We start from the raw sequence: 16,294 nt of genomic DNA, 5'->3' as shown, positions 1-16,294 counted from the left end.
AGGGTTAACAGCCTTCTAGCCGGCAGCGTCAACTCATGGGTTGACTTCGAGGAGGCGTTCGTCCGCAACTTCACTGACACCTACAAGCGTCCTGGCCGGCCTCGCGAGCTGGCCATGTGCGTCCAGAGGCCCAACGAACCCCTTCGCGACTACGTCACGCGCTGGACGGAGCTTCGCAACTCCTGCGAGGGAGCGCATGAGGTACATGCCATCCAGTACTTCATCGACGGTTGCCGAGACGACACTCTCCTCAAGCACAAGCTCATGTGCTCCGAGCCCACCTCTCTGGCGGTGCTCATGGCCAAGGCGGACAAGTATGCCATGGCCGACTCCGTGATGCGAGTCAAGGTGACCGCCTCGGACAAGGCTGTCCCCACGCCGGCTACTCCTAAGCCGGCTGGAGACAATCGAGGCGGCCAGAACAACAACAAGCGCAAGGCGGATCAACTAGATTCGTGCCCCAACAACAAGTTGGTAGCCAACATGGAGGGTGAGGCGCCGCAGCTCACGCCGGCTCCCAACGAAGGTGGCCCAACAAGGGCAACTGGCAGCCCAAGCAGACCTTTGAGCAGATGCTTGACGCACCCTACAAAATGCATTCTGGGGCACAACCCTCTACACACACCCATCGACGGTGCAGCTTTGCACGACGATTGTTGCAAGGGGAGGGCCTGCCGGCTGCCCCAGGTGCACAGGCTGCCCCTCAAGCTCCGGCTCCCGGTCCTGCTCCGGCTCCACCACCGCCGCCTCGCGACGACGGCCGTTGATACGTCCATTTTGCATTATGTTTTCATGTTGATATTTATCGCTTCTTGGGTTGTTATTTCACTTCACGGTACAATACTTATGCCTTTTCTCTCTTATTTTGCAAGGTTTACATGAAGATGGAGAATGCCGGCAGCTAGAATTCTGGCCTGAAAGAGGAGCAAAGTTGAGATACCTATTCTGCGCAACTCCAAACGCCGTAAAAATCAACGAGAATTTTTTTCCGGATTTATAAAAAATACTGGGCCGAAGAAGCGCCAGAGGGGCACCAGCAGGTGGCCACAAGCCTGCTTGGCGCGGCCACCCCCTGGCCGTGCCAAGGGGGCTTGTGGGAAGCCTGCTGGCCCACTGGCCCCCCTCTTCTGCTATATGAAGGGTTTCTTCTCGAAAAAAATAAATCAAGGAGGAGCTTTTTCGTGGATTCGCCGCCGCCACGAGGCGGAACTTGAGCAGAACCAATCTAGAGCTCCGGGAGGATGATCCTGCCGGGGAAACTTCCCTCCCGGAGGGGGAAATCGTCGCCATCGTCATCACCAACACTCCTCTCATCGGAGGGGACTCGTCACCATCAACATCTTCATCAGCACCTTCTCATCTCCAAACCCTAGTTCATCTCTTGTAACCAATCTCCGTCTCGCGACTCCGGTTGGTACTTGTAAGGTTGCTAGTAGTGTTGATTACTCTTTGTAGTTGATGCTAGTTGGATTACTTGGTGGAAGAGTTTATGTTCAGATCCTTGATGCTACTCATTACCTCTCTGGTCATGAATATGATTATGCTTTGTGAGTAGTTACTTTTGTTCGTGAGGACATGGGATAAGTCATGCTAATAGTAGTCATGTGAATTTGGTATTCGTTCGGTAATTTGATGTGGTGTATGTTGTTTTTCCTCTAGTGGTGTTATGTGAAGGTCGACTACATAGCACTTCACCATTATTTGGGCCTAGAGGAAGGCATTGGGAAGTAGTAAGTAGATGATGGGTTGCTAGAGTGACAGAAGCTTAAACCCTAGTTTATGCGTTGCTTCGCAAGGGGCTGATTTGGATCCACTAGTTTAATGCTATGGTTAGACTTTGTCTTAATTCTTCTTTCGTAGTTGCGGATGCTTGCGAGAGGGGTTAATCATAAGTGGGATGCTTGTCCAAGTAAGGGCAGTACCCAAGCGCCGGTCCACCCACATATCAAACTATCAAAGTAACAAACGCGAATCATATGAACATGATGAAACTAGCATGACAGAAATTCATGTGTGGCCTCGGGAGCGTTTTTTCTCCTATAAGACTTTGTCCAGGATTGTCCCTTGCTACAAAAGGGATTGGGCCACTTTGCTGCACCGTTGCTACTTTTGTTACTTGTTGCTTGCTACGAATCATCTCACCACACAATCACTTGTTACCGATAATTTCAGTGCTTGTAGATATTTCCTTGCTGAAAACCACTTGTCAGATCCTTCTGCTCCTCGTTGGGTTCGGCATTCTTACATATCGAAAGGACTACGATTGATCCCCTATACTTGTGGGTCATCAAGAGTCTTTTCTGGCGTCATTGCCGGGGAGTGAAGCGCCTTTGGTAAGTGGAACTTGGTAAGGAAACATTCATATAGTGTGCTGAAATTTCTTGTCACTTGTCACTATGGATACTAATTCTTTTAGGGGCTTGTTTGGGGTATCTTCACCTCGAACGGAAGCACAAATAGTTTCTCCTCAACCTGCTGCACCTACTGAAAATATTTGCTTTGAATTTCCTTCGGGTATGCTCGAGAAACTGCTGGCTAATCCTTTTACAGGAGATGGAACATCACATCCAGACTTGCATCTAATCTATGTAGATGAAGTTTGTGGTTTATTTAAGCTTGCAGGTTTGCCCAAGGATGAGGTCAAGAAGAAGGTATTTCCTTTATCTTTGAAGGATAAGGCGTTGACATGGTATAGGCTATGTGATGACACTGGATCATGGGACTACAATCGGTTGAAATTGGAATTCCATCAAAAGTTTTATCCTATGCATTTAGTACATCGTGATCGGAATTATATTTATAATTTTTGGCCTCGTGACAGAAAAAGCATCGCTCAAGCTTGGGGGAGGCTTAAATCAATGTTATATTCATGCCCCAATCATGAGCTCTCGAGAGAAATTATCATTCAGAACTTCTATGCTCGGCTTTCTCATGATGATCGCACCATGCTCGACACTTCTGGTACCGGTTCTTTTATGAAGAGAGATATTGACTTCAAATGGAATTTATTGGAGAGAATTAAACGCAACTCTGAAGATTGGGAGCTTGAAGATTGGGATATTGACTTTAGCGCTAAGTATGGACTTGACTCTGAGATAGTAGCTTCATTGGTGAATCATTTCCTGCTCATATTGATCTCCCCAAAGAGAAGTGGTTTAAATATCCTCCTCCTTTAGAAGTCAATGTAGTTAAACCCAATCCAGTTGAAGAGAAAGTCATTGCCTATAATGATCCTATTGTTCCCAGTGCTTACACTGAGAAACCACCTTTCCCTGTTAGGATAAAGGATCATTCTAAAGCTTCAACTCTGATACGTAGATGCTATATTAGAACACCTACACCCCTGAGAAAATTAGAGTTGAACCTAGCATTGCTATCATCAAAGATCTTCTGTCCGACGGTGTTGAGGGACATAATATTCACTTCTGTGAAGATGTTGCTAGAATTGCTAAACCTCACGCTAGAGACAAACATAGGCCTGTTGTTGGCATGCCTGTTGTTTCTGTTAAGATAGGAGATCATTGTTATCATGGTTTATGTGACATGGGTGCTAGTGTTAGTGCAATACCTCAATCCTTATATGATGAAATCAAAGACGAGATTGCACCTGTTGAGATAGAGCCTATTGATGTCACTATTCAGCTTGCCAATAGAGATACTATCTGCCCTGTGGGAATTGTTAGGGATGTTGAAGTCTTGTGTGGTAAAACGAAGTATCCTGCTGATTTCCTCGTTCTTGCTACTACACAAGATAGCTTTTGTCCCATCATATTTGGTAGACCTTTTCTCAATACCGTCAATGCTCATATTGACTGTGAGAAGCAAACTGTTACTGTTGGCTTTGAGGGTGTGTCACACGAGTTCAATTTCTCTAAGTTTGGTAGACAACCTCATGAAAAGGAGTTGCCTAGTAGGGATGAAACTATGGCCTTAGCTTCTATTGCCGTACCTCCTAATGATCCCTTAGAGCAATACTTTCTTGAGCATGAATATGATATGCATATGGATGAAAGGGATGAGATAGATAGACTTGTCTTAGAACAATATCCTATCCTTAAGAATAACTTTCCTGTTGAACTGCTTGGGGATCCACCCCCACCAAAAGGTGATCCCGTGTTCGAGCTTAAACAGTTGCCTGATACTCTTAAGTATGCTTATCTTGATGAAAAGGAGATATATCATGTTATTATTAATGCGAGCCTCTCAAAGCATGAAGAAAAGAAGTTATTAAAAACTCTGAGGAAGCACTGTGCTGCTATTGGATATACTCTTGATGATCTTAAGGGCATTAGTCCCACTCTATGCCAGCACAAGATTAAAACTGATCCTGACTTCAAACAGTTGCTGATCATCAAAAGAGATTGAATCCTAAGATGAAAGAAGTAGTAAGAAAAGAAATACTAAAGCTCCTGAAAGCGGGTATTATCTATCCTGTTGCTCATAGCGATTGGGTGAGTCCGGTGCACTGCGTCCCTAAGAAGGGAGGCATTACCGTTGTCCCTAATGATAAGGATGAATTGATCCCACAAAGGATTATTACTGGCTATAGGATGGTGATCGATTTTGGGAAATTGAATAAAGCCACTAGGAAAGATCATTACCCTTTGCCTTTTATCGACCTAATGCTAGAAAGACTGTCTAAACACACACACTTCTGCTTTCTAGACGGTTATTCTGGTTTCTCCCAAATACCAGTTACACAATCTGATCAGGAGAAAACCACTTTCACCTGCCCTTTCGGTACCTTTGCTTATAGACGTATGCCTTTTGGCTTATGTAATGCACCTGCCACCTTTCAAAGATGTATGATGGCTATATTCTATGACTTTTGTGAAAAGATTGTTGAGGATTTCATGGATGACTTCTCCGTTTACGGGTCTTCCTTTGATGATTGCCTCAGCAACCTTGATCAAGTCTTGTAGAGATGGAAAGATACCAATCTTGTCTTGAATTGGGAGAAGTGCCACTTTATGGTTAATGAAGGCATCGTCTTAGGACATAAATTTTTTGAAAGAGGTATTGAAGTCGATAAGGCTAAGGTTGATGCAATCGAGAGAATGCCATACCCCTAAGATATCAAAGGTATAAGAAGTTTCCTTGGTCATGCTGGTTTCTATAGAAGGTTCATTAAAGACTTCTCTAAGATTTCTTGGCCTCTTACCAATCTCTTGCAAAAGGATATTCCTTTTGTCTTTGACGATGATTGTGAGGAAGCCTTCGAAATACTTAACAGGGCTTTGATAACTGCACCTATTGTTGAACCACCTGATTGGAACTTGCCGTTTGAAATCATGTGTGATGCTAGTGATTATGCTGTTGGTGCTGTTCTAGGGCAAAGAGTTGATAAGAAGTTGAATGTTATTCACTATGCTAGTAAAACTCTAGACAATGCCCAAAGAAACTATGCTACTACAGAAAAGGAGTTTTTAGCAGTCGTGTTTGCATGCGAAAAGTTTAGGTCTTACATAGTTGATTCCAAAGTCACTATTCACACTGAACACGCTGCTATTAAGTACCTCATGGAGAAGAAGGACGCTAAACCTAGACTTATCAGATGGGTTCTCTTGCCACAAGAATTTGATTTGCACGTTGTCGACACAAAGGGTGCTGATAACCCCGTAGCAGATAACTTGTCTAGGTTGGAGAACGTTCTTGATGACCCACAACCTATTGGTGATAGCTTTCCCGATGAGCAATTGAATGTCATCAATGCTTCACGTAGTGCATCGTGGTATGCTGATTATGCAAACTATATCGTTGCCAAATACATACCACCTAGTTTCACGTACCAGCAAAAGAAGAAATTCTTCTTTGACTTGAGACACTACTTTTGGGATGATCCTCACCTTTATAAGGAAGGAGTATATGGTGTTATTAGATGTTGTGTACCTGAACATGAACAGGGATAGATCCTACAGAAGTGTCACTCCGAGGCCTACGGAGGACACCATGCGGGAGATAGAACTGCAGACAAGGTATTGCAATCAGGTTTCTATTGGCCCACTCTCTTCAAGGATGCCCGTAAGTTTGTCTTGTCTTGTGACGAATGTCAAAGAGTAGGTAATATCGGTAAACATCAGGAAATGCCTATGAACTATTCACTTGTCATTGAACAATTTGATGTTTGGGGCTTTGATTATATGGGACCTTTTCCAAAATCCAACGGGTATACTCACATCTTAGTTGCTGTTGATTACGTCACTAAGTGGGTAGAAGCTATCCCCACTAGTAGTGCTGATCACAACACTTCTATCAGGATGCTTAAAGAAGTTATTTTCCCTAGATTTGGAGTCCCTAGATATCTAATGACCGATGGTGGTTCACATTTCATTCATGGCGCTTTCCGTAAAACACTTGCTAAGTATGATCTCAACCATAGAATTGCGTCTCCCTATCACCCTCAGTCCAGTGGTCAAGTAGAGCTAAGCAATAGAGAGATTAAACTAATTCTGCAGAAGACTGTCAACAGGTCTAGAAAGAATTGGTCTAAGAAGCTGGATGATGCATTGTGGTCTTATAGAACTGCCTATAAGAATCCCATGGGCATGTCTCCGTACAAAATTGTGTATGGTAAAGCATGTCATTTACCTCTTGAGCTAGAGCATAAAGCTTATTGGGCAATCAAAGAGATAAACTTTGATTTCAAACTTGCCAGTGAGAAGAGGTTATTTGACATTAGCTCTCTTGATGAATGGAGAACTCAGGCATATGAGAATGCCAAGTTGTTCAAAGAGAAGGTTAAGAGGTGGCATGATAAGAGGATACAAAAGCCTGAATTCAATGTAGGTGATTTTGTTTTGCTGTATAATTCTCGTTTAAGATTCTTTGATGTCAAGCTTCTCTCTAAGTGGGAAGGTCCCTATATTTTTGAGGAAGTATATCGTCCCGGTGCTATCAAGATCAACAACACATAAGGTAATTGTCCGAGAGTTGTAAATGGGCAGAGAATCTAGCATTATATCTCACGTACTCCCATAAATGTTGAAAGCAATATCATCAATACCATAACTCCGGAAGAATACCTAAGGGACATTTATCATCCTGTTTCAGACTCCGAAAACAAAGAGGTATGTAATTCGGTAAAAAACAGACTCCAAAACTTTTCCAGTAGGAAATTTTCTCCGTTTTGGAATATTTGAAAAAATACAAAAATTGGAAGTAGTCCGGAAATTGCGCGAGGAGGCGACAAGCCTGTCCGGCACAGGCTCACCCCCTGGCCACGCCGGGAGGGCTTGTGGCCACCTCGTGCGTCTCCCGGACTCCGTATTCGTGCGGAGTACTCCTTCTGGTCTGGAAAAAATCAATATATATTCTCCCGTGAGGTCTGACCCGTGTATCACTCAGATTTCCTGTGTTTTTCGTTTCGAGCCTGTTTTCTGCCGCAGATTTAGAGCAAGATGTCGTCCCAGGAATCTGTAGGGGAGAACAATCTCCGTCAAGTCTATGGAGAAGTACATGCTGATCTGAAAAGGATGGAGGTCATGGAGGTTAAGGAAAGGCTACCTAAAGAAACCAAGGGCAAAGCTGAGGAGAAGAATCAGGCATGGGACGAGGTGCAATCTGTGCTCAACAAGGAAGATGTTGAAGAAGTGGATTTCCTCCAACCCTACCTCCACCTACAGTCTCCATCCTTGATTGAACTCTTGAGATTTTGTGAAACAACTCGTGCTCGCAATACTTATCTCACCCGTGAAGTTGTTTTGCAGGAAAAACATATCACAGATCTCCAAGGTATAAATCAAAGATTGATGGCCCTCTTGGAATCAAAGGTTGCAACAACTCCACCACTATCACCTCCAAAGGAAGACAACTGAGCATCAGTATGGGCAATCCCCTCGGCTTGTGCCAAGCTTGGGGGAGTTGCCCCGGTATCGTATCACCATCACATCTTTTGCCTTTACCCTTGTTTTAAGTTCTGATTTCAATTTTATTTCTTTTTCTCTAGTAGTTTAAAGTCTTAGTGTTTTAGTCTTGTGTTTTGCTTTGTGTCACCCCCGATGTATTCGAGCTCGTGAGCCATATAATAAAGACTGTCTTAGTTGAAGGGCTTTGCCTCTTTCCATGATCAATAGAGTGAGAAAAGAACAAAAGCATGAAAGATCATGTAATGATCTTATGGGAAGTGATGGCTTCACATATAAAAGGGATGATGATTGCAACTTCTTGAGGGTAGACAAACGTAGACCTTGGTCATTGTTGCAATTAACTGGAAGTGATAAAGAAGGATATGTTCACATATAAATATCATCTCTGACACCATCTATGATTGTGAACACTCACTAAACTATTGCATGCCTAGAAGTAGATGTTGGACAAAAAATACAACATAATGGATTGTCTTTGCTTGGCTCCGAACAATGTTATATGATTAGAGATCCCTTAGCATGTGACGATTGCTTGCACCTCACATTAGCCAAACCTCCCACACTAAGTAGAGATACTACTTGTGCATCCATAAACCGTCAACCCAGTTTTGCCATGTGAGTCAACCATACCTACCTATGGATTGAATAAGATCCCTCAAGTAAATTGTCATCGGTGCAAGCAATAAAAATTCCTCTCTAATATGCATGATCTATTAGTGCGTGGAAAATAAGCTTTGTACGAACCTCTGATGAGGAAGACATAAAAGCGACGAACTGCATAATAAAGTTCTTTATCACAGGAGGCAATATAAAGTGACGTTCCTCCGCACTAAGAGGACACACATACAAACCTCAAAATCGCATGACAACCTCTGCTTCCCTCTGCGAAGGGCCTATCTTGTACCTTTACTTTTTGCCCTTAAAAGAGTCATGGTGATCTTCACCAATTCCATATTTCGTCTTTATCTTGGCTAACGTCATATGCTTGGGAAAGATCTATATTCATATGTCAACTTGGAAGTAAGTATTCATGAATTATTATTGTTGACATTACCCTTGAGGTAAGCAGTTGGGAGGCAAAACTGTAAGCCTCTATCTTTATCTGTGTCCAGCTGAAACTTTGATCTCATGAGTACCACGTGAGTTGTAGCAATTATAGAGAACGAAAGAATGATTGAGAATGTGGATTTGCTTTACAAGCTCTTATTTGACTCTTTCTGATGTTGTGATAAGTTGCAATTGCTTCAATGACTAATGGCTATCTATTGTTACTTCTCGGTAAGGTTCTTGATCCATGCTTTACTTAGTGAAGGAATTATCACTTTAGCATGAGAGGTTATATGTTGGTATTGCTGTTCTGATCATGATCTTGATGCATGCATGTTCGTATCTTGTTTTGTCGACACCTCTCTCCCTAAACATGTGGACATATTTATTGAGCTAGGCTTTCGCTTGAGGACAAGCAAGGTCTAAGCTTGGGGGAGTTGATACGTCCATTTTGCATCATGTTTTCATGTTGATATTTATCGCTTCTTGGGCTGTTATTTCACTTCACGGTACAATACTTATGCCTTTTCTCTCTTATTTTGCAAGGTTTACATGAAGAGGGAGAATGCCGACAGTTGGAATTCTGGCCTGAAAGAGGAGCAAAGTTGAGATACCTATTCAGCGCAACTCCAAACGCTGTAAAAATCAACGAGGATTTTTTTTCTGGATTTATAAAAAATACTGGGCCGAAGAAGCACCAGAGGGGCGCCAGCAGGTGGTCACAAGCCTGCTTGGCGCGGCCACACCCTGGTCGCGCCAAGGGGGCTTGTGGGCAGCCTGCTGGCCCACTAGCCCCCCCTCTTCTGCTATATGAAGGGTTTCGTCTGGAAAAAAAATTCAAGGAGGAGCTTTTTCATGGATTCGCCGCCGGCACGAGGCGGAACTTGAGTAGAACCAATCTAGAGCTCCGGCAGGACGATCCTGCCGGGGAAACTTCCCTCCCAGAGGGGGAAATCGTCGCCATCGTCATCACCAACACTCCTATCATCGGAGGGGACTCGTCACCATCAACACCTTCATTAGCACCATCTCATCTCCAAACCCTAGTTCATCTCTTGTAACCAACCTCCGTCTCGCGACTCCGATTGGTACTTTTAAGGTTGCTAGTAGTGTGGATTACTCTTTGTAGTTGATGCTAGTTGGATTACTTGGTGGAAGAGTTTATGTTCAGATCCTTGATGCTACACATTACCTCTCTGGTCATGAATATGATTATGCTTTGTGAGTAGTTACTTTTGTTCCTGAGGACATGTGATAAGTCGTGCTAATAGTAGTCATGTGAACTTGGTATTCGTTCGGTAATTTGATGTGGTGTATGTTGTTTTTCCTCTAGTGGTGTTATGTGAACATCGACTACATAACACTTCACCATTGTTTGGGCCTAGAGGAAGGTCTTGGTAAGTAGTAAGTAGATGATGGGTTGCTAGAGTGACAGAAGCTTAAACCCTAGTTTATGCGTTGCTTCGCAAGGGGCTGATTTGGATCCACTAGTTTAATGCTATGGTTAGACTTTGTCTTAATTCTTCTTTCATAGTTGCAATTCTTGCGAGAGGGGTTGATCATAAGTGGGATGCTTGTCCAAGTAAGGGCAGTACCCAAGCGCCGGTCAACCCACATATCAAACTATCAAAGTGACAAACGCGAATCATATGAACATGATGAAACTAGCATGATAGAAATTCCCGTGTGTCCTCGCGAGCGTTTTTTCCTCCTATAAGAGTTTGTCCAGGCTTGTCCCTTGCTACAAAAGGGATTGTGCCACTTTGCTGCACCGTTGCTACTTTTGTTACTTGTTGCTTGCTAGGAATCATCTCACCACACAATCACTTGTTATCGATAATTTCAGTGCTTGCGGATATTTCCTTGCCGAAAACCACTTGTCAGATCCTTCTGCTCCTCGTTGGGTTCGACACTCTTACTTATCGAAAGGACTACGATTGATCCCCTATACTTGTGGGTCATCAACCGTCTCCACGATGACTACCCCCATTAAGACGGAGCATTCGTCGTCTTCATCAGTGAAGGCGACGACAAGCATAGCCTGCGCCAGCTACGGCGTGAGGTGAATGCCACGGCCCCCCGGTTCCCCAATACATGTACTAGTCTGAAAAGCCCATCACATGGAGCCGGGTCGACCATCATGTGGTGATTCCCAGCCCGGGCTCATACGCGCTCGTCCTCGACCCCACCTTCGCCTCCCACAGGCTCACCTGCCGGTTCTCGTGGGTGTTGGTCAAGGCCGCAGCAGCATCAACATCCTCTACCTCGACACCGTCCCCAATCTCGGGATCAAAGAGACGGACGTCTTGCCGACCAGCACTGTCTTCCACGGCATCGTGCCGGGGCAGTCCTGCTCCCCGATCGGCAAAATCCAGCTGGATGTCCTCTTCGGTGACAAGGCTCACTTCCATCGCGAGTCCATATGGCTCGAGGTGGTGGATCTCAGCAGTCCGTATCACGCGCTGCTGGGCAGACCGGCTCTGGCCAAGTTCATGGCTATCCCCCATTATGCCTACCTAAAGATGAAGATGTCGGGTCCAAAGGGCATCATCACCCTTGCTGGCGACTATAAGAAGTCGCTCGAGTGTGCACAGGACAGCACCCGCCTGGCCGACGCCATGGTGATTGCTGAGGAGAGGAGGCAGATTAACCGGTGATGACCCACAAGTATAGTGGATCTATCGTAGTCCTTTCGATAAGTAAGAGTGTCGAACCCAACGAGGAGCAAAAGGATCTGACAAGTGGTTTTCAGCAAGGTAATCTCTGCAAGCACTGAAATTATAGGTAACAAGTAGTTGTGTGACAAGATGATTCGCAGCAAGTAGCAAGTAACAAAAGTAACAATGGTGCAGAAAAGTGGCCCAATCCCTTTTGTGGAAATGGACAAGCCTGGACAAACTCTTATAGGAGGTAAAGCACTCCCGAGGACACATGGGAATTTCTGTCATGCTAGTTTTCATCATGTTCATATGATTCGCGTTCGCTACTTTCATAGTTTGATATGTGGGTGGACCGACGCTTGGGTACTGCCCTTACTTGGACAAGCATTCCACTTATGATTAACCCCTCTCGCAAGCATCCGCAACTACGAAAGAAGAATTAAGACAAAGTCTAACCATAGCATTAAACTAGTGGATCCAAATCAACCCCTTGCGAAGCAACGCATAAACTAGGGTTTAAGCTTCTGTCACTCTAGCAACCCATCATCTACTTACTACTTCCCAATGCCTTCCTCTAGGCCCAAATAATTGTGAAGTGTTATGTAGTCGATGTTCACATAACACCACTAGAGGAAAAACAACATACAACACATCAAAATATCGAATGAATACCACATTCACATGACTACTTATAACATGACTTATCCCATGTCCTCAGGAACAAAAGTAACTACTCACAAAGCATAATCATATTCATGACCAGAGAGGTAATGAGTAGCATCAAGGATCTGAACATATAATCTTCCACCAATTAATCCAACTAGTATCAACTACAAAGAGTAATTAACACTACTAGCAACCTTACAAGTACCAATCGGAGTCGCGAGACGGAGATCGGTTACAAGAGATGAACTAGGGTTTGGAGATGAGATGGTGCGGATGAAGATGTTGATGGTGATGAGTCCCGTCCGATGAGAGGAGTGTTGGTGATGATGATGGCGACGATTTCTCCCTCTAGGAGGGAAGTTTCCCCGACAGGATCGTCCTGCCGGAGCTCTAGATTGGTTCTGGTCAAGTTCCGCCTCGTGGCGGCGGCGAATCCTCCGAAAAGCCTCCTCTTGATTTTTTCCGGAATGAAACCCTTCTTGTGGCAAAAGAGGGGGGCCAGAGGACCATGTGGGAGCCCACAAGCCCCCTAGGCGCGGCGAGGGGAGGCCGCGCCTAGCAGGCTTGTGGCCTCCTGCTGGCGCCCCTCTGGTACTTCTTCGGCCCAATATTTTTTATCAATCCCAAAAAAATCCTCGTTGATTTTCACGTTTTTTGGAGTTGCGCAGAATAGGTATCTCAAACTTGCTTCTTTTTCAGGCCAGAATTCCAGCTGCCGGCATTCTCCCTCTTCATGTAAAGCTTGCAAAATAAGAGAGAAAAGGCACAAGTATTGTACCGTAAAGTGTAATAACAGCCCAAAAAGCGATAAATATCAACATGAAAGCATGATGCAAAATGGACGTATCAACCGACTCATGGCTCAGGCTATCGAGCAGCCGGCGATCCCTTCTCCTCCATCCCACTCGGCCTGCGAAGGCTCCTTCAAGCCGGCTAAAGAAACCAAGCAGGTGCCACTCGACCCTGCAAACCCCAAGCAGTGCGTCACCATTGGGGCTAGCCTCATCCCCAAATAGGAAGGCGAGCTCGTCGACTTCCCTCGTGAGAATCGGGACATCTTTGCATGGTCCCCCAAAGACATGCCGGGTGTTCCGAGGAAGTATGCCGGGCACAAACTTCACGTGCGACCGGATGCAAAGCCGGTGAAACAACCTTTGTGCCGCTTCGCCGAGGGGAAGCAGCACACGATTGGAGAAGAGATTACTCGGCTCCTTGCAGCCGACTTCATCATGGAGGTTTTCCACCCGGACTGGTTAGCCAATCCAGTCTTGGTGCTGAAGAAAAACAAGACATGGCGAATGTGTATCGACTACACAAGCCTGAATAAGGCATGCTCGAAAGACCCTTTCGCGTTGCCCCGGATAGATCAAGTGATCGACTTCACTGCCGGCTGCGAAATGCTGTCGTTTCTGGATGCTTATTCAGGCTACCATCAAATCAAGCTGGATCCAGCAGATCGCCTGAAGACCTCCTTCATCACGCCCTTCGGGGCCTACTGCTACACTACCATGACGTTCGGTCTGAAGAACGCTGGTGCGACATTCCAACGCTGCATGCAGCAGTGCTAACTGCCACAGATTGGCACAAACATCCATGTCTATGTGGATGACATCATCGTCAAGACCAAGCAGCACTTTAGCCTCCTCAACGACCTGCGGGAGACGTTCGCCAACCTGCGCGAGTATAAGATCTGGCTCAACCCGGAGAAGTGCGTCTTTGGAGTTCCAGGCGGCAAGCTCTTGGGGTTCTTCATGTCCGCTCGCGTCATCGAGGCGAACCCCAGGAAGATCGGCACCATCGAGCGGATGGTGAAACCGGCTCGAATCCTAGACGTCTAGAAGTTCATCGGCTACCTGGCGTCCCTTAGCCAGTTCGTTAGCCGACTCGGCGAGAAGGCCCTTCCACTCTACCATCTCATGAAGAAGACAACAAAGTTCGAGTGGAACGACCAAGCAGACGAAGCCTTCCGTGACCTCAAGCGAGTCATCTCGAGCCTGCCAATCTTGGCAGCGCTGGCTGAAAGGGAACCCATACTCATATACATTGCAGCAACCACTCGCGTGGTTAGTGTAGTGCTGGTAGTTGAGCGCAAGGAGGAGGGCAAGGTACTGTTAATGCAACGCCCTAAGTACTACCTCAGTGAGGTCTTGTCCGCATCCAAGCAAAACTACCCCCACTACCAAAAAATGTGTTATGGTGTTTACCTTGCCGCAAAGAAGTTGCAGCAATACTTCCAAGAGCATGCCATCGCTGTGGTGAGCACTGCTCCACTTTCAGAAATCATGGGCAACCGTGACGCAACTGGCAGGATCGCGAAGTGGTCCATCTCCATGGCGGACCACGACATCCGCTATGAGCCTCGCACTGCCATCAAATCTCAGGTGGTGGCTGATACGTCTCCAACGTATCTATAATTTTTGATAGTTCCATGCTATTATCTTGTCAAACTTTGGATGTTTTGTATGCCTTTTATATATTTTTTGGGACTAACTATTAACTCAATGCCAAGTGCCAGTTCCTGTTTTTCTGTGTGTTTTCACCCTTTTCAGAGGAGGATTTTAAACGGTGTCCAAACGGAATAAAACTTCCGAAAAGATTTTTTTCCGGAATAGAAGATACGCGTCAGACTTGAGAACCAAGGCAGGGGCCAGTAGGGGAGCCCACAAGCCCCCTAGGCGCGGCCAGGGGGGCCTCGCCTAGTAGGCTTGTGGGCCCCCTGTGGCACGTCTGCCCTACTGTGACGCCCTCGATTTAATCGTATGCTAATCATACACGCAACTGCTTACGATCACACCCAAGGACTCACGGGAAAATATCACAACACAACTTTAGACACAAATAAAACAATATCAGCTTCATATTACAAGCTAGGGGCCTCGAGGGCTATAATACGGAAGCTCGATAAACACACGAGTCAGCAGAAGCAACAAAATCTGAGTACAGACATAAAACATGGGGTGCCTTAAAGAAGGCACGCACTAAAGAAAACTCGATCGAACGAGGCGAGGCCTCCTGCCTGGGAACCTCCTAACTACTCCTGTTCTTCAGCGGCCTCCACGAAGAAGTCACCAACGAGGTGGCAGGGGTTGGCAGGAAACTCCACTCACGGGCTCCAACATCTGTTCGTAGCAACGGATCAAGGGGACAAAGGGGGAGCAAAGCAACGATGAGTACTCATCCAAAACTCGCAAGACTTACATCAGAACTATTCTAAGTATGCATCAGTATCAAAGAAGGGGGTGGTTATATGTGGAATGACTGCAGCAATGCGAGAATAGAGAGAGAAGGCCTAGTCCGACCGAAGACTAGCATCTTCAGAGTCTTGCAGCAATAGACGAGAATAGAGCAAGGTAACACAAATAATAGTCATATTGTTGCAGCAATATTAAAGTGAGGTCGCGCCTAGAGATCCTCCCTCGACTCCTTGCGAGCAAGCAATCCTGAGGCAACTAATTCCAGTTAAGTAACAAATGTAGTTGTATAAGATCACGTCACAACTCCAAGTCGTCCTGTAACCGTGGACACAACTATCCGAATAGTTAATTTCCATCCCTGCAGGGGTGCACCACATGTCCCATCGCGCTCGATAACACTCTGGCCGGACACACTTTTCTGGGTCCTGCCCTGCGAAAAGGTCTCCAACCAACCCAGATCAAATACCTAAATCCATTATCATTTTAATTAGGCCATCAACACAATCTCGCAAGAATCCATTCGTCTAACAACTAATCACCAATGATCCCTGTAACAGGGTCGAGCAACTTGTGTGGTTGTAACTTCGGGGGGAATCTGAGGTATCACCCTCGTTGGATTCCGAACAATGTATCCGTCAAGGGGGGCTTAGAGGAATCACCCTCGGGGGTCCCACACTTGAGGGGTTGCACGACAAAGGCATCGCCGGGAATGGTGAAAGAGGAATCACCCTTGATAACCACGACCGACTAACTATACTACAGAGATATCATCAGGAGTACTTAGCGAGGTGTCACCCTCGTTACCCGATAGTATCTCTGTAGCGTCGCACAACTAAGGGGGGTGTATGTGCTGTCTCGGGTC

Source organism: Hordeum vulgare, chromosome 1H, assembly GCF_904849725.1.
Source record: "Hordeum vulgare subsp. vulgare chromosome 1H, MorexV3_pseudomolecules_assembly, whole genome shotgun sequence".
NCBI lineage: Eukaryota > Viridiplantae > Streptophyta > Magnoliopsida > Poales > Poaceae > Hordeum > Hordeum vulgare.
The sequence above is the reverse complement of the archived record's forward strand: the minus strand, read 5'-3'. Positions refer to the sequence as shown.